Source organism: Balaenoptera physalus (genome assembly GCF_965194825.1).
Source record: "Balaenoptera physalus genome assembly, chromosome: 5".
NCBI lineage: Eukaryota > Metazoa > Chordata > Mammalia > Artiodactyla > Balaenopteridae > Balaenoptera > Balaenoptera physalus.
Window position 1 is genome coordinate 144,080,517 of NC_138884.1, and position 20,787 is coordinate 144,101,303.

The window sequence follows — 20,787 nt, forward strand, 5'->3', positions numbered from 1 at the left end:
TCTCCTTCCCCACCCCCCAACGCCGTCCCCACTCTCTCTCTCTCTCAGGCTACATCTTAAAGGGTACTGGGGGCATGATGTTTATATCCAATAATTTCTTTGTTACAATATAACATATCACTCCTGTAAATTCCCTCAGAATGCTGGAAATTAATTAAAACCCTAGTCTACAACACTTAATTCTCACAAAAAGTCCCTTCAATCTGAACTGTGAAGAAGAGAAAGGGGAATTTCTAAGCTAGACCCATCCTCCCAACTGCATCTCATTACCACTCTGTTCTTTCTTGGGGGTAGGATTACCTCACTGTTATGAACTCCCCATCCAATATATGAATAATTTTGTATCATAGTGGGGAAAAAAGTCAAGAAGTACCACTAGGCATACAAGCACTAGGAAACTAAATAAAATATGCAATTTACATCTAATAAAAGCTAACAATGACCTTGAACAAGTCATTAACTCATTGTTAACTGCCTCTGCATCTGAAAATGAGTTTGACTCTGGCCTCTAATATCCCTTCAAAATGTTATAACACAAATTATATCATTAAATTTCAGTATCTTATTGATATATTGGCAGTTTCCTGAAATGGTTTTCTTTCCTTTGGTTGAAAATTCATACTAGGCCAGAATTTTATCACACATCCTAATATTTAATAATGGTCAGTCTCTAGTATGAGAAAAAAGCATGGCATATAGAACTAGAATTCAATCTTCAAATCAGACATGCTTAACTCAGTGTGCAATCCTTTCTCATTTCTCAGTCTGATTTGAAAGCTTCCCTTTCTGCAGCTGATGTCATTTGGGAATTATCTGAAGACGTGAAGAGGAAGATAAAGAAGCTAATTTGGTGTTTATTAGTTTACAACACTATGTGCTGCTAGGTGAAAATTCCCACATTATCCCTGCCTCCACCACTACTACCATTTCCCAGGTATGCGGCTGAGTTTGAATACAATAAAAGAAGCGCTTTGACTCCTTTCTTTCGTATTTAATTCTTATGAAAAAATCAGTATTTTTTTTCTGACAGTTAAGGGAAAGGAATGCAGATTATGATAAAAATATTTCCAACACAGGGCTTTTCTGAAGGTCACAATCTTCTCTTATGTTACATGAATATACATGAGAATTTATTTTTATACTTGTCACATGAGACTACTTTTATAGTGCTAATATATGCTACATGTATATTCAAAACATGTATCTTCAAAACTAGTTATGTAGTGATAAACTGTTAAGTAATATTTTTATTTTAACCCTCACGGATACATATTTTACGTTACTTCTTAAAGTGATAAGAAAGTACTAAAAATGACTTCCATTGTTAGGATCAAAAATAAAAATTCTTATATAATTATGTTTGAATAATTAAATGGCATGTTGTTGGAAATGGAGCATGGTGGGGAGAAGTGTGTTCCAGAAACTTTTTTAAGAAGGAGGAAGATTAAGTGTCTGAAGTCATATATGTGAGCTTTTTACAAATTTCCTATTAAGTATATACATAGTTATAAAAAATATATATTTATCCACTATAAATACTCCTTCAACATAATTTTTTCACATATATGTACATTTGAGGGCAAGAAATACTCATTTAAATTTCTACAAAGGACTTTAAAAAAACTTAGACTATTCTAATGATGTGAGCTTATACCAATCTGAAAATGCAAACATTTGTAAATTTTTTAAATGGTGCTAAAGATTAAAAAGAAGTTTTGTAACAAGCAAAGTGAAATATCTAGGGTTTAAAAGATCATATATAGCATTGTAACCTATCTATACTTTTAATTTTCTTTTTTTAAAATGGTATGTAACAAATAATTCTACCATTATAAATAACCTTCTATACAGAGTCATGCTAAATGATGTCGTAGAAGTATTACTTGATATATTTGCTACATTTTTCTCTCCTTTGTTTTTGAAAAGATTTACAGTTATTTCTCTATTTAGCCAGCAGATGTGAAGTGATTTCAGGATGATCTGTATCCATCAGAAAGTGCCACATGTTTCTTATTTAACTCCATTTCCGTGGAAACCTGAAGATGCCTCATGCATCGTCTCTTCAGTTTCCTGAAGAAAAATAACTTTCATTATTTTGGCACAAGACACCCTTAGAATGTCCTATATCAAGAATAATTAGAATTTCACTTTTCAGCATCTCTCCTGCAGTATATTGACTGTCTAAAGGAGCCCTGCTGTCTGGTGTCTGATAAATGTGTTCTTGAGTGTATGAACTGAAGCAAATCTGAATCAAACCAGTTAGAGCTGTCCATGTGAAAGTATAAAGATGCACAAATGTACATACTGAGACATTCATTAATTTACTGCATGACTATTCTACTTATTAAAATAGAGGTTACTTTGACAGACTAGCTCAAATGCTATGTCTATAGAGAATAAGAAAATATATCTAACTACATGGTTACCACGGTGTTTGCAAATTAAGTTTTACTATCATTTCATGAAAAATAAAGCATCAGATTAGTATTGGTTCTAAAGACTTCTGCAGACTGTAAGGGTAACAAAGGAAAGTTCATATGAAATACTGGAAGAAACAAAGACAGTAAGGGGGAGAGAGCAAATACTTCATACAAAGTCATACTCACCACGCCTGACCTCACACTGTTTTTCCACAAGTACCTGCCATTTTACAAGTGATCCCTCTGCCTAAAAGGTTTGTGCCGTTTCTCCTTTCAGACAATCCCATCTTCTCTTTTCCCCTTATAGCATTTCAAAACTTCTGAAGGTTACTCTTTCATAGCATTTCCACCATACCTTAACTGTGATATTTATCAGCACTGCATGCTAATTTTATATTTATTTTCTTGCCCCATTACACTTAAGCATTTTGAATACAGTGACATCTTGTTTTTACATACATTTAAAAGGGTTTGATATAGAGATCACCCTCAAAAAACTGCTTGATGAATGAGTGAATGACTGAAAAATGACTGAATGAAGAAAAATACAACCAACAGCACCTTTACAACACTGGATAAAATGAAAACTCCGCATTCAGTGCTAGTGTCAGAATGGATAAAGAGATTCCACTGATTCTTAAGTCAGAGATGGACAGCAAATTCTTAAGAAATTCATCCCAGATATTATTTTAACAATAGACCATATTTCTATAGAAAAACTGTTCCCCATTTTTATTATTTAATTTGTAAAATTACAGCACTTACAGATATGGCAAACAAAATGATGCTGGACTTGGCTGAGCAATATAACGTAAGGATTGTGGAGCATATAAGATACAATTGATAAATCAAACTGAGGAGCCATTGGAGAGAAAAATGGAAAGAATTTAATAGCTGAATCTATAAGTAAGTATTGAAAAGTGAAGGGCTTTTAAATTAAAGAGGTTAGAACTTAGAAGTAACAGGACAGAATGGAGGAAGAACATATGGAAAGCAAAGTTTGTTTAAGGAATTCTAAGATGTAGCTATATTACAATAAGGTGAGACTAGAAAACAAAAAAGATTAGCTTTTATCGATTAGCCGAATGTAAATTATGATGACTGATGAAAACAGTACCTGCTTAAGTAGAAAAGGAAGAAGAAATTAAGATCCTTATCTGAAAAAGAAAAAGTGGAGGTTGAAACTGGTATGAACACAGCAGAAGTAAAAGAAGGTAAGTCAAAATAGCTCCAGGGTTGCTTTCAACCCATGCCACTCTGAGTAGAGATTGGCATTATGGTAGGATAATCCCAAATCAAGAATTTTCAAATGATATATTTCTTAGAGAAGCTAAAAAAATCAGTCTTGACTTGCTAATTTTGAGGAAGAATATACAGATAAAGGTGGAGAAACCCTGATGCATTTGAAAGCTCCTTCGTAAAGAGAGGGTAAGAATATTTGACACTTTTTTTATTTTTTAATTTATGAAGTTAAACCATTATGGATTTAACCATCATTAAGAGCTGAAAGTTGCAGGCTAAAATACATCGGGCCAGAGCAGAGGTCTAGGTGACTTCCAAAGTGCTCTCTTTTTGTAAAACATGCTCTTGTTGCTAAACACCACACACACACACGTACATTCAAATGTGAAACAAAATACGTTGCAAGCAATGCTCCATATGGATTGAAAAAGTTCTCAAGATCATTTCTAAATGGATCTGATGCATTTTTAAGTACCAGGTTCATTTAGAAACAAACCCCCAAAATAGTTAATTAAAACCTTGCCTTGCAAAACAGAAAAATCTGCAATAAGATCAGTACCTCTTTAAAATGAAAAATGATGTCAGTTTTGCGAAATGATGTCCAGATTGGCAATGTGTTTCATGGTGGGCCTTCCATGGGGACAGTTCCAGGGATGGTCTATCTACCGCATGTGGGTGATGAGCTGCTTCATCTCATTTGTGTTAACAGCTTAAAGTACACACTTGAATATATGAATGGTATAAAGGAAAGAATTGGAAAAAATAGGAAGTAAAACAAACATAGACTTGAATTAAATATGGGGCTAATTAGTAAGGCAACAAACAGAAAAACAAGCCAAAAAAACACACGAGGCAGAGAAAGAAGATCTAAGAATCATGAAAGTATAAACACATGTTTCCAAAGAAACATCCAAGTAGAGGAGTTAGACAACTTTCAAATGAGAAGAGGAGCTAATCCTAATAAGAATTGAGTGAGCATAGTAGGTATGTCTACGGTATCATTGATAATTAGTGCTAGAATAGACAAAATTAAACATAAAGGAAAAAAAAAAGAAGAGAGGAAATTGAAATCTGGTATGTGCTCAAAAGGGGCTTAGCCAATATATATACTTATTTACTTCTCACAACTTTATGGGGTAAGCATTGGTTAAGACTGAAGGCCACAATTACCCACACAATGGATCCTCTTATGTTGCTGGACATATAGAAATCAACAGGGGAAGACAGGCTCTCTGTGGCTTATCAAAATTCAATTATGAAGGATAAGAGACCTTAAGATATAAATTATCCAAAACTATCACAAGCCCAAGTGAAGTTTTTGTTCTGGACTTTTTAATTTAAGATAAAGCCAAAGTTGGCGAATACCTGAAGGCAAGTAGACATTTGGTAATACAATTCTGGGACAAGAGGGAATAACAATTTATTGTTCTCACAAAAATAGTTCTTGAAAACCTATAGTTACAGAATAAACTTTGAAAAGAAAGCTAAATGCAAAGGCTTTGCAATTTAGACAGAGAAAAATGTTTTATAGCAAGACATTCAAAATGCTACCTCATATCTAAGCATGAGCAAGTCATATTGCTGAGGTATGTAAGAAAGCCAGCTCCATCAAGGCTTCTGTTTTTATAAAAAATAAAACTGAAAACAACAAAAAAATGAACAAGCAATTCCTGGCTTTTCGTGATAAAGTAGATGATTCTGAAAGTTGTTCAAAATACCAGCTAAGGTTGATAGGTTCACTGGAAGGTTGGAAGTTAGGAAGCTGGCCAGTTTTATAGAGGTATACCATTAATGATATACCAGCAAATTCTCCACAGTTATTTATGGTTTTTGTTGTCAACAGAATGTGTACATCAGATGCCAGCTTCCTTCATATCACTGAGAACTTTCCTAGAATATTTCTTTTATAGTTTACTTTCTGGTTGATAATCAAAACAATTAAACCAAATTTACTATACTGAAGTAGATGATGAGTGATAGTATTAATTATTTGCATTTTGGAGCTTTAAACATTTTGAAGAGTTAACAAACTTTTACTAAGGGTACAGGCATTAGAAATAGCTTAATCATGATTTTGCCACTTAGCATCTTGAAAATTTAGTTCATTACGCGTAAAATGAACGTAGTAATACCTACAGTGTTGAGTGGCTCTTAGAATTGAAAGGACCTGTAAATCTACTTGAATAGAACCTGCTACACAGCAGAATTTGAAAAAAATGACACTAAGGGCTTGAAAGACAAATTGAAATGATATGTATGTCAGTAACATAAAAGCATAATCTTGAAAAAGGTAAAACCATGACTCTCATCTAAATATAATATGAACAAATTTCAAATATGTAGTTTAATTCATTAATTAATGAGAGAGCTTAAAAGATGTTACAACTGGTCAATGGATTATCCTAAAAGCAGATACATATATTGTATAAGCAAACAGGAATACTGAAATTAATGATTAATAGATAAAAGAATTTGACTCGTCCACAGGGTTTGTAGAAATCAACTGCACCTCCACTCATCAAAATGCATCTGTATGTATATGAACAAGAATTATTTGCACCACTAGCAGTTATCTACAATTTACAAGGTTGTAAAAATAGCTCAAAAATAATAAAAGACAGAGTTAAGTAGGATCTGTGCACTAAACAAGACATCCAGTAATAATTTCTGCCCATTTCCATTTGTCCACTCACACTGATTTTTCTGACAGTCTTCCCACCTTATGTTCATCATAATATCAAATAAATTTTATTATTGGTCACAGACAAACAGACTGGTCTTGTTAGGTTTGATCTGGTTATTTATGTAGATCCAATAAGTTTTTATTAACCCTGTAGGCTTCCTTTAGAGTTCTTTTGCAAATCAAGTGCCATAGAGTATTGAATAAACACACAAGAACACAAAATTCATTTCCATGAAACAGTTATCATAAAAAAAAAACTCAGATCATACTTCTAAATACCTCTATTTATTTGCTATCCAGAGGATAGGAAAACAAACCCAAGAAACTGTCTCCAGCAAATTTCAACTACAGTGCCTCTACATTTGAGTGAATTCTTCTCTTCCAGAGATCCTCAAAATTTCCTAAGGCTCCTGGCCTATCAGGAATTTATCTTCCTTACCACCTCGAAGACTCAGCCCTGTAACCCAGGTATAAGGCCAGTTTTCCTAACCCAGGTATTGGCTCTGTCAATAAAGCAAGCATTGTTATTAAAAACCGGCTTGTCACACCGATTCAATGAGCATCACTGAATCATATGACACTCCAGGTGTGGCTGTAATTACACAATTTGTCAATTACGTACTGGTAAAAAGGAGAAGAGATTCTTACAAAACCAATGCAATCTATTTTTATTTTTCCATAAAAAGTAAAGACTCAGATTTTAAGAATTCTGCAAGGTCAGTGAGAATCAGATATCATTTTAAATGTATTGTTTCAATTATAAATGCAGAGTTACTGTATTGTTTTGAGTTGTTAATAGCTTAAGAAAAAAGAAAAAGGACTTCCATACATATCTGGAAAATGGCACATTCAAACAACACCAACAATATTGAAAATAAACAGACACAGTGTAATTTCTCTCCTTGGTTCACTCAATCCTATGTAATTAGTTGGGTTTTTAAAATTTGTTTGTTTGTTTGTTTTTCTGCTGGAGCCTAGGTTACCCATACGCTTGCAGGTGGCTGACTTTTCTGGATTAAAATGAGCCTTGGAAATTCTGATTCAGGTCACTGGTATGGTCTGAAAGTGATCTGAGTGATGTCTGCTCAGAGGCTCTACCTGCGAGTCTACGCTTTAGTGTCAATAGTTTGAAGTGCCTGATGGAGTACTTTTCCACAAAGCTCTGAGACTTTCTTTCTTGAAAGCACATTCTCTGGGGACTGCCCTGGTGGCGCAGTGGTTAAGAATCCACCTGCCAATGCAGGGGACACCAGTTCAAGCCCTGATCCGGGAAGATCCCACCTGCCAAGGAGCAACTAAGCCCATGAGCCACAACTACTGAGCCTGCACTCTAGAGCCCACAAGCCACAACTACTGAAGCCCGCACGCCTAGAGCCTGTGCTCTGCAACAACAGAAGCCACCGCAATGAGAAGCCCACGCACCATAACGACGAGTAGTCCCCGCTCCCCGCAACTAGAGGAAGACTGCACAGCAAACAAGACCTAACGAAAATTTAAAAAAAGAAAACACATTCTCTGGCCTATAGCTTGTAGGATAGTCTTCAAGAAAGCCTAATAGTAAAATAAAAACTAACTGTAGATGATATTGGATTAATTTTTGGTTGTAGTTAGTTTATTTCTATAAGTAATACTATTAGGAGAGGAGACTAAAATTCTCTATGGCAGCATAGTACATAACTATCTTAGAAGAACTGATCAGTACTTTCCCTGAGGGTAAATACACATTATGGAAAGAAGCTTACTGACAAATCTCCAGAATCTTCCCAAAATGCATACAGTTTCTAAAATAGTTATATTAATAATACTTTACCTCTATAAACTTAGGGAAGACTGAGCGTATCTTCCGGCCTGACAATTTTCTCTGCAATTCTTACAACAGCACAGCACATCAAACAAACCTAATGATTTCTAGCTTCTCCCTTTACATAAAGAGGAAAAGGAAGTATGTATGATTTTCCAGGAGCTGACTGGAAAATCTCAAAGAAAACTTTAAGTGGACTTTTTACAAGTTTTAGTGTAGATTTTGGAAAGCTAAAATCAAAATAGTTGTCAGAAATTTGGGCACTTGATTAGGATAGAATTGTGGTTGCCTGAGAAGCAGTAGTTGGTTTTATATTTAATCAAAGTGACAAGAAAACATTTTAAGGACACATGGAAAATAACACAGTTGTAAAGAACTACAGCTTTTCCAAAAGTGAAGAAACTTTGGTCTTTTTTTCTCATTTCTTTAAGTAGTAAAGAAGATTATAAATTCAGCATAAGACACAGAAAATTAATCTGATACAACACAGAATCTCTACTACCTAGGCAGACTGCATCAAATTGAAAAATAACCTCTCTTATTGTAGCTACAGGCACTAATTAGAAACTTCGGAAGTAAGTTCACCCCCAAATTGAGTGAATCCAAATGTTATCCTTCATTACGCCCTTTTATTCTCTGGAACCAATGGACACTTTAGGACAGTGGTTCTCTCATGGGGTCTGCGAGGTCAAAACAATTTTGATAACAATACCAAGATGCTATTTACATTAAAATGTAATGTGTTCATTATCACTATCTTCAAATTAATCAATAAGTGTTAAAAATGTCAGTTTCTATTTCTAATACAGTAAATATAGAGTTAACATGTAAACAAAAGCTCTTTGAGGTCCACAAAAGTATAAAAGGTTCAGAGACTAAGATGCCTGAAAACTGCTGCATTAAGAAAACACTATACTTTTTCTTAAATTGATAAACAAAAACAGACACATAATTGTATTTCTTTCTCACCACTGCTCCTAGTATAGTTTCATAACTTTTAACAAAAGTAACTACTATTTCATAGAAAACGCAAGGAATTGGATAAATGAGAACTGTCTTACTAGCCGCTCCATGAATGTACACCAATAAAACTTTCTAATGTCACACGTACCTCTTTTACACATTCATCACCCAAAGCTATAGCCTCTCTATAGAATATTAAAGTAAAAGGGCATATAGAATCAAAATGATGCTTAGTAACTAGGCTTTGGTAATCTTATTTAAAAATTATTTAGGTATACAATGAATATCCATTAAGTAACTTAAGGTAATATGAGACTATGGTTTTAAATTATTTAAAGATCTCAGAAATTTCCTTTGAACTGACGTACTACAAAACATAATTACTGTAGGAATAACAAGTTTGACAAAATATTCAATTTAGTTGAACAAATTTAAATTTTTCTTAATGTTAAACATTAACCCATGAGTAATCATGGCCTTATTTGATCAGTAAGATTATAAAAGTTTGGGAAAACAAACCCAAGTAGAATAAAATGTATGTTTTTATTAAATTTAACAATAATAAATCAGAGAAAAGATCAATGAAACCAAGAACTAGTTTTTTGAAAAGATAAACAAAATTGATAAACCTCTAGCCAAGAAGGCTCACCAAAAAGAGACGACCAAATAAAAAAATAAAAACTAAAAGAGGAGAAATAACCACCAATACCACAAAGATACAAAAAAAATCATAAAAGAATACTACAAACAGTTATATACCAACAGATTTACATATATAGAAAACAAAGTAGTGGTTACCAGTGAAGAAAGGGAAAAGGTTAGGGGCAAGATAGGGGTATAGAGTTAAGAGATACAAACTACTATGTATAAAACAGATAAGCAACAAGGCCATATTATATAGTACAGGGAATAATAGCCAATATCTTACTTTTAATGGAGTATAATCAGTAAAAATACTGAATCACTATGCTGTGTACCTGAAACTAATACTATAAATCAACTATACTTCAATTAAACAATAAAAAGTAAACATGGATAAACTATAAAAAAGAATAAAATCATAACCCTCATACAGAAAATGAACACATGTCAACATTTTTATTAACTCATTAATTAGTGACAGAACCAGTAATGTATTGCAAAACAGTTCAAGGAAGAATTAAGAGACACATATTAAGTAATCAGGAATGTTGAAATGAATTTGATCAATAAATGGAAAACTGACTTCTTTGGGAGAGAGGAGAAGGAAATCAAATGGTACCTCTATAGAAGAAAATTTATTTTACCTGCCTATGAGAAAATTATATCCATTGCTATCAATTATCTACAACTTAGAGTGGTTACACAGCTCAAAGGTAGTGAAGGATGAGATAGACAGAACACCCAATGATTTTTGTGCATTCCAAAGTCATTCACAATTATTCCTGAATTTATCATTAAGAACAATTTGCCAAATTGTTCCTATTAAATGAACTGATCTCTAATTTTAGATACAGAACAGATGAATTTAATCAACAAAATTCCTAACAGAACCAATTATAACTCAATGAAGAACTTAATGAAATTTACAAAATTAATACACTCAGTTTATTGAAAAATTGGATGTGGTAGAATGCAATCAGGGAGAAACTTTATTCTTCCTCATAACTTCTCCTTCCAGTGCATTCTGTAGATTGATTTTCTTTCCTAATTTTAAATGAAACCTCAGGAAAATCTCATAGATTTCTGGTTCCTTTCAGATAATATATATCCCTGTCTGTCTAACATCAAATCTCTAACTTCTCTTCAAATCTACAATTTCCCTCTCTTCAGCTGATAAGCAATCAAAGGAAAGGAAACGCATATTTGCTTTGTCTTGATCTCCTGCCCCAAACCTTAGGGAACCCTCCAAGCTGAAACAAGAGAAGTGGGGAGAGATAAGGGTAAGAAGTCTCCGTGGCCTGGAAAGGTTGTAAATCAGCACTAGTACCATCTGGATTGCCAAAAGCTCTTTCTCTTGTGAGACCTTCTTCATAGTTGCATAGCTTCCTGGAGTTCCTAAAGTGGCTGACGGTGTTCCTTCTGTCATGTGGTTGTTTATGTCCCCATCACTCATGTCCCATCTCTTATAGGCCACGCTAGACTTTCAGTCTTTCCTGTGGAGGTTGCCTCACTCCTGGTTGGCAGTCCTCTTGGAAAGGGTCTTTTAGGGATGACTCGCTATTGTTCAGTATTCTCTAGCACATGAAAAAACCAATACATCTGCTTGGCAGCCAGTGGAAGTGCAGCTTTCTCTCAAAGCAGTACTTCTGACCTTGCTCCAAGGAAACTAGCTCTGGTGTCTTGCATTTAGACTTTCAGACTTGGTTGACTTGAAGTCCACTCTCATTTGGCTTGAGATAAGGAGGAGATACTGCCTCATCATAGGAGGTTAGAGGAAACCCACAGTATACCAGCAGCTCCTTCTCTCTAAAGAAGACCTCCATTACAAATTATAAATTCAGCTTTATATTGCATGTTTTCCCCTGCTCTTTTATAGGCCACAGGTATAATATACAGGCTTATACTGGCTGATGTTTTTTCGCAGTATCTTAGAACCTGCATAAATAGAAACTCCATTGATAATTTCCTCCTATACCATTTGCCTTCATAACTTTCTGCTAAAACTTAGAAAAAAACATTCAAGATCACATTTAACATGTTACATGTATTTAATTTTCACATGTCATGATTTATATTGAATTAATTTTTGTAAAGTCCTTGAGTTATTTACCTTGCTTATAAAAAATTCAGGCAGCTTGAATTATTTAATCAAATTTCTTTGGAATAACACACATTACAAACATTTATTCATATGTCACCTTTTCAGTGTGGCCTACATTCAAATTCTTATTTAAAACTGGAGCCACATCCACTTCTAGAACATACCTACTGCCCTTCCTGGCTTAATTTTTCCCCACAGCACTTGTCATGACATAACAAATCTAACTATGCTATATACTGTACTTATTCCTCTTATTTATCTTATAGCTACATAGAAAACAGTAAGATTGTATCCCAGTGGAGATAATGATTATAGAAATGGAGAAAAGTCATCAGATTTAATATATACTTCAAACATAGAGGTGACAGGACTTATTGATGTATTGATGTAAAAGTGAGGGAAAGAAATCAAATACGTGTTCTATATACTTTTTGAGCCAGAACAATCGGGTGTTTTTGTTGTAGCTGGGTTTTTGTTACTGTTGCACAAAAATTTACTGAAAAATTGAAAGAATTAAAAATCTGTGAACTTTGGTGAAGACATCAAGAGTTCCCGAGAAACTAGAACATTTTAAAAAAGCTTTGAAGGATGAGGCAAGGAGACTGAGAAGGACCAGCCAGAAGGCTAGGGGGAAAACAAACTTGGGACACTGATGTCATTGGTGAGATATCGAAAATAGAGGAAGTAGCCAATTCTGTCAAATGCCACTAAAGTAGCACAAGAAAAAGCTGGGAAAATATCCATTGTATTTACAGATATGAAGATTATGGAATTTTCACATGGATTTGAAGGGAAAGATTAGGGCCAAATCCAGAATGAAGAAGTGAGTGTGAGGTGGGGCATAAGGAAATCAAGCACAGTAATTCTTTCGAGAACCTGAGATGGTGCCGGTGCAGAGAGGTAGAAGGCGACAATTGGAGGGCAATGCAGGTTAGGAGAAGGGCTCTATATTTGAGGAGTATTGTACTGCTATCATTAAAGAAATCTGGTCATGTTTATACACACATGGAAATGGATCAGTGTAATTACAGAATATACAAGACAGAAATAACACTTTTAAGTGTAAGTATTCTGAGCAGAAATACAATCTATGTGCTTTATAGGATAGAGCTACCGTCTATAAACAGGGAAAAGGTATATCTTTATTACAAATCATACATGTATGATGATGATGATAATCATAATAATAGAAATCATACTGAGTACTAACTCTGTGTAGGAAGGAACAGTAAACATTTTACCTCTCTTATCTCAATTACTCATATCATTAAAATGTGTTAATCAATTATGGTTATTATTTCCATTTATAGTTGGAGAAACTGACATTTAGAGTTTAAAAGATTTGGCTAATCCTGTCACCCAGGAAATGCCTGGATCGAGGATTTAAATATAAGTTCTTGACTGCAAAACACAAACTCTTAAATCCTTGAAGTATAACATTAAGTAAAGCTAAGGAAAAAAAAGGAAGGGAGACTTTTCATCTTCATAACCAAGTCTAGCTGATAATGGTATTTGACATGTGGGGAGAATAATTGGGGATTATGAAGTTTTATTTTCTTTTATAATTATATTAGAAAGCTAAGTATCACTTGGTGGATCATAATTACTCCAATTCAGATAATTTCTGGAACTTTATGAAAATGTGTGCCTTCATTTTATAACGATTACTCTTCCAAAATGACTCTCTTGCTTCAATAAAGTTATTGAGTTTCCATAAATAGAAACAACATTTACATTGGCAAATGTATTATGCATGCATATATATGATAATGCATCTTACTTCTTGTTTTTTGATCATGTATAGGAATATAATAACAGAGTGACAATCACTGAGCAAATTTCTACAGTCTAGTTTACCAGTTTAATAAAAACAAGCCCATGGAAAGCATACATTGAAACATTTCACCTATTAAAGTGCACAGAACTGAAGCAGTGTCTAAAGGCCATTCTACAAGCAACAAAAATTATCATACATACATATTAATATGCATGGCATTGATAAAGTGAGCCAGATTTGCATTCCATACATAAAACTGTCAACTCACATTTCCATGATAAATTATGAAAAGAATAAAGGGGTATTCAGGCACAGGTGCACTGCATATTTTCTGGGCTGGCAAAGACTTTATCTCGGTGTGTCATTCATTTGTTGGGCTAATTTTCAGAATACCTGACATTTTACCAGAAAGTTAATATGATAGGTATACCTTAAAACTGTCATTGTGAAAAATACGGCATGTTTTCACAAATCTACAGAATATGGGCCACAAAGTGTAAATTTTTTAAATTCTTATTTCCTAATACATTACAGAATTAGTAAAATTTTTACCAAAGAATAAGAAATTAAAGAAAAATATTTACTCTAGCTCTGAAAGTATTAAATTGACTACCTTAGGACAGAACATAAACTTCTCTTATTATCTAATAATACCATTATATGAAGTAAGAAGAAAATACAGTGATGTTTTTATTTTTGCATAGTTAGTTCCTACATAATAAAGAACTAGGTGTAAACAACACTTAGCAAAAGAATGTGTACCTACTCACATATTTATAGAATGTCTAATAAACATCAACATCTCTTAAACTAAACTCCTTATAGTCTCCTCCAAATCTATCCATTGCAAATTTCCCTGGAATATCTCCACTTACTACTTTTACAGATACTCTGTGATCTGAGATAACGTCATCCCTCTTCTGCAAAATCTTCTTAGTCTCCCTGCTCTAACCCTGGCACTGCTAATATCTATTCTCAATACAATAATTACACTGAGATCTTGTTTCCACATTTTTATTGGAGTATAAATGCTTTACAATGTTGTGTTAGTTTCTACTGTACAACAAAGTGAATCAGCTATATGCATACATATATCCCCATATCCCCTCCCTCTTGAGCCACCCTCCCACCCTCCCTATCCCATCCCTCTAGGTCATCACAAAGCACCAAGCTGTGCTATGCAGAAGCTTCCCACTAGCCATCCATTTTACATTTCGTAGTATATATATATCAATGCTACTCTCTCACTTCATCCCAGCTTCCCCTTCCCCCTGTGCCCTCAAGTCCGTTCTCTATGTCTGCGTCTTTATTCTTGCCTTGCCACTAGGTAAATCAGTACCGCTTCTTAAAATTCCATATATATGCATTAGCATACAGTATTAGTTTTTCTCTTTCTGACTTACTTCATTCTGCATGACAGATTGTAGGTCCATCCACCTCACTACAAATAACTCAATTTCGTTCCTTTTCATGGCTGAGTAATATTCCATTGTATATATGTGCCACATCTTCTTTATCCATTCATCTGTCGATGGACATTTAGGTTGCTTCCATGTCCTGGCTATTGTAAATAGTGCTGCAATGAACACTGTGGTAAATGACTTTTTGAATTATGCTTTTCTCAGGGTATAGGCCCAGTAGTGGGATTGCTGGGTCATATGGTAGTTCTGTTTTTGTTTTTTAAGGAACCTCCTTACTGTTCTCCATAGTGGCTGTATCAATTTACATTCCCACCAACAGTGCAGGAGGGTTCCCTTTTCTCCACACTCTCTCCAGCATTTATTGTTTGCAGATTTTTGATGATGGCCATTCTGACCGGTGTGAGGTGATACCTCATTGTAGTTTTGATTTGCATTTCTCTAATGATTAGTGATGCTGAGCATCCTTTCATGTGTTTGTTGGCAATCTGTATATCTTCTTTGAAGAAATGTCTATTTAGGTCTTCTGCCCATTTTTGGATTGGGTTGTTTGTTTTTGTGACATTGAGCTGCATGAGCTGCTTGTAAATTTTGGAGATTAATCCTTTATCAGTTGCTTCATTTGCAAATATTTTCTCCCATTCTGAGGGTTGTCTTTTCGTCTTGTTTATGGTTTCCTTTGCTGTGTAAAAGCTTTTAATTTTCATTAGGTCCCATTTGTTTATTTTTGTTTTTATTTCCCTTACTCTAGGAGGTGGGGCAAAAAGGATCTTGCTGTGATTTATGTCATAGACTCTTCTGCCTATGTTTTCCTCTAAGAGTTTTACAGTGTCTGGCCTTACATTTAGGTCTTTAATCCATTTTGACTTTCTTTTTGGGTATGGTGTTAGGGTGTGTTCTAATTTCATTCTTTTACATGAAGCTGTCCATTTTTCCCAGTACCACTTATTGAAGAGGCTGTCTTTTCTCTATTGTATATTCTTGTCTCCTTTACCAAAGATAAATGTGACCACATGTGTGTGGGTTTATCTCTGGGCTTTCTATCCTGTTCAACTGATCTGTATTTCTGTTTTTGTGCCAGTACCATACTGTCTTGATTACTGTAGCTTTGTAGTATAGTCTGAAGTCAGGGAGCCTGATTCCTCCATCTCTGTTTTTCTTTCTCAAGACTGCTATGTTATTTGGGGTTTTTGTGTTTCCATACAAATTGTAAAATTCCTTGTTCTAGCTCTGTGAAAAAATGCCATTGGTAATTTGATAGGGATTGTATTGAACCTGTAAATTGCTTTGGGTAGTATAGTCATTTTCACAATATTGATTCTTCCAATCCAGGAGCATGGTATATCTCTCCATCTGTTTATGTTATCTTTGATTTATTTCATCAGTGTTTTATAGTTTTCTGAGTACAGGTCTTTTGCCTCCTTAGGTGGGTTTATTCCTAGGTATTTTATTCTTTTTGTTGCAATGGTGAATGGGATTGTTTCCTTAATTTCTCTTTCAGATTTTTCTTCGTTAGTGTATAGGAATGCAAGAGATTTCTGTGCATTAATTTTGTATCCTGTAACCTTACCAAATTCACTGATTAGTTCTAGTAATTTTCTGGTGGCGTCTTTAGGACTTTCTATGTATAGTATCATGTCATCTGCAAACAGTGACAATTTTATTTCTTCTTTTCCAATTTTCTTTCTTTTTCTTCTCTGACTGCTGTGGTTAGGACCTCCAATACTAAGTTGAATAACAGTGGCGAGAGTGGACGTCCTTGTCTTGTTCCTGATCTTAGAGGAAATGTTTTCAGTTTTTCACCATTGAGATGATGTTTGCTGTGGGTTTGTCATATATGGCTTTTATTATGTTGAGGTAGGTTCCCTCTGTGCCCACTTTCTGGAGAGTTTTTACCATAAACGGGTGTTGAATTTTGTCAAAAGCTTTTTCTGCATCTGTTGAGATTATCATATGGTTTTTATTCATTAATTTGTTAATATGGTGTATCACATTGATTGTTTTGTGTATACTGAAGAATCCTTGCATTCCTGGGATAAACCCCACTTGATCATGGTGTATGATCCTTTTAATGTGCTATTGGATTCTGTTTGCTAGTATTTTGTTGAGGACTTTTGCATCTATGTTCATCAGTGATACTGGTCTATAAGGTTCTTTTCTGTGATATCTTTGTCTGGTTTTGGTATCAGGGTGATGGTGGCCTCAAAGAACGAGTTTGGGAGTGTTCCTCCCTCTGCAAGTTTTTGGAAGAGTTTGAGAAGGATAGGTGTCAGCTCTTCTCTAAATGCTTGATAGAATTTGCCTGTGAAGCCATCTGGTCCTGGGCTTTTGTTTGTTGGAAGATTTTTAATCACAGTTTCAACTTCAGTGCTTGTGATTAGTCTGTTTATATTTTCTAATTCCTCCTGGTTCAGTCTTGGAAGGTTGTACTTTTCCAAGAATGTCCATTTCTTCCAGGTTGTCCATTTTACTGGCATATAGTTGCTTGTAGTAGTCTGTTATGATCTTTTGCATTTCTACGGTGTCAGTTGTAATCTCTCGTTTTTCATTTCTAATTTTATTGATTTGAGTCCTCTCCCTTCTTTTCTTGATGAGTCTGGCTAAATGTTTATCAATTTTGTTTATCTTCTCAAAGAACTGGCTTTTAGTTTTATTGACCTTTGCTACTGTTTTCTTTGTTTCTATTTCATTTATTTCTGCTCTGATCTTTATGATTTCTTTCTTTCTACTAACTTTGGGTTTTCTTTGTTCTTCTTTTTCTAGCTGCTTTAGGTGTCAGGTTAGATTGTTTATTTGAGATTTTCCTTGTTTCTTGAGATGAGCTTGAATTGCTATGAACCTCCCTCTTAGAACTGCTTTTGCTGTGTCGCATGAGTTTTGGATCGTCGCGTTTTCATTGTCATCTGTTTCTAGGTATTTTTTTATTTGCTCTTAGATTTCTTCATTGATCTCTTGATTATTTAGCAGCACACTGTTTTGCCATCATGTATTTGTGTTTTTTACTGTTTTTTTTTCCTGTAACTGATTTCTAACCTCATAGCGTTATGGTCAGAAAAGATGCTTGATACGATTTCAATTTTCTTAAATTTCCCAAGACTTGATTTGTGACCTAAGATGTGATCTATTCTGGAGAACATTCCGTGTGCACTTGAGAAGAAAGTGTATTCTTTCGCTTTAGGAGATCCTTTTAAAGCAGTTAGATCATGTCACTCATTGGCTAAAATTCCTGCAATATCTGCATATTTCACCTAAGTAAAAGGCAAAATCTTTTAAAGGGCTTATAAAGTCCCTAATGATCTAGCCCCTCATTATCATCCTGACATCACTTCCTACCTCACCCCAATCTTCCAAACAGGTCCCCATCCAGTTATACTGGCCTCTATAATTCAGATTTGTCTTCCATGATCCTGCATTAGGATCTTTGTACTGGCTGTTTCCCCTGCCTGGAGCACTCTTCCAAGTTCCCCCAACCCCAGGGAAGGATATGGCTAACTCCCTAATCACCAGTCTAGTCTTCACAAAAATGTCATCTTCTCAGTGTGGCCTACCCTGATCACCTTATTTTACTTTGCAACTCCAACTTCCTGTTGCTTCCATTTCTCTTACATTGTTTTACTTTTGCTTATTCTAATCATATTAATTATTTTCTAACATTCTGTTTAATTAGCGTATTTATTACATTTGCCTACATCAATTAGAATATAATTTCCACCAAGCAAAGCATCTTTGTCTCTTTTCTTCAAGGATGCAATTTGAAAACCTAAAATAGGACCCTAGAAGATATTCAACAGATATTTTGAAGAGAATAAATTATTTTAATTTAATGCTAGTGATAAAGCATACACATACAAATTTAATTCTAGGAAGAGAAAGATAAGCAAGATAAGAAACACATAAAATATTGTTGATTTGAAAGGAAAAAGAATATACTGATTTGGATGGAAAGAAAAAATAAGTGCTTTACAAAATATTGTATTTGAGATAAGCCTTTAAAGCTTGGCATAATTTTGCTAAGTAGAAAATCAAGGTGTGGGAACTATAAGAATTAATTAAAAGAGGAATTAAGAATAAAACTAAGTATCATTTGCTTTGTATGTTTTATCACTCTACTTAACAATGGGAAAACAAATATGAATAACTTGATCACTGACTTCAAATCATTTGCTGCTAGTGAACTTTGTGTGTGTTTTAATTCTAACAATCAATCAATAGTAAAATAATGTGCTAAAACAAAGAACATTTAGATGACACCTCTGAGAAGAAGTCTTCTCAGAGGAAGCTGCAAAAGAACAAAATCAAAAAATCAATTTTTCTCCATAGTCAATGAATAGACTTTATTTATATGGAATATTTATTTGATAATACTGCCAAGGAAATAAAATGGCATAGTGTCTAGAAAGGATCTCAGTTCATGCTCAGATGGATGCTCAGTTGCAGGTGATTTTATAAAGCTTATTTACCTAATGTTCAGTTTGGACATAATGTTGACACCATTGCAGATTCCAAATCTATTTTTTACCCAAACAATAAGGACTGGCATCCAGGAAGATGAATAAAAGGGAAGCTTCAGACAACTCCATGACTTCTATTCTTTGACATAAAATTTCTGCTATCTTCTCTCCATTTGTCCTAGTCCAATAAAAGTGGTTGAGCAACTTAGAAAAAGACAAAAGAACCCCTAGCATTACTCACAGCTAAATTCCAGGCCAATCCTAAGCTTTCCCTCTTCTAAGTAAGTCTCATTTCATCAGAATCTTCTAACATTCTAAAACAAATTACTTCCTAAAGATTTTCCACAGATGAAAGAAAACAATGGAGAAATGAGAATGTCTTACATAATGCCTCAAGACCCCACGAATAGCAAACCCATTGTACCACACACCCAAAATTCTGCAATCAATCCCCAAAACTGCATAGAAGAAAACACTCTACCTCTTTTGCCTGCAGTAGATCTGAGTTTCATTTTGATTCATTTGTTCTTTCTACCAAAGCTAAATCTTTATATGTGTGTTTTCAACTCCCAGAAGTATTAAAGGAAATGAAAATAGAGCAACAGCTTCCCTTTCATTTTTTGTTGTGGTTAACCTACTTTCTCTCAATATGCATTCCGTAAATTCTGAAAGAATAAATAGAATCACTGTAAAAGAAAGAAGATGCTTCCCTTCAACTTGTATACTCAAAGTGACCAAATTCTCTTTTAAAGAGCAGCTGCTACATTTTATCTGTACAAGTTTTATTATTGATAACATGGATATAATGAACTTATAGGTCTTTTTAAGTTGAAGTATTTATAAATACCTTAAATAAATAATTATGATCCTTGTAATAATTCTATAATATCAATGAGTTGGTGCATAATTACCAAGGTGAATATCAACAAAATATTTCAGTGAGGGCATTTTCCCTTGGTTTCCCTCCCTTTTGGTATCAACTGAAAGACACCATTTTCTTCTGATAGCCATCTGTTCTACTACCTTTGTGCTATTTTTTGCAGAACAAAAACTAAAATATACATGCTAACTGGCCAAGTATTTTTAAACCATGTTTAAACTTAGATGAATTAAACTAATATTGGAGACAGGAGGAAAATAAAACTCTTGTTTTACCATCTTATTTTCCACTGAAGAAGCTGAAGACTAGAACTACTAAATTACATCCAAGAGAATCAGGATTAGAACCTTTGTTTCCTACATTTGTTCTGTATTCTCTTTCCATTCTATCACATTCCACAGTGCCTCCC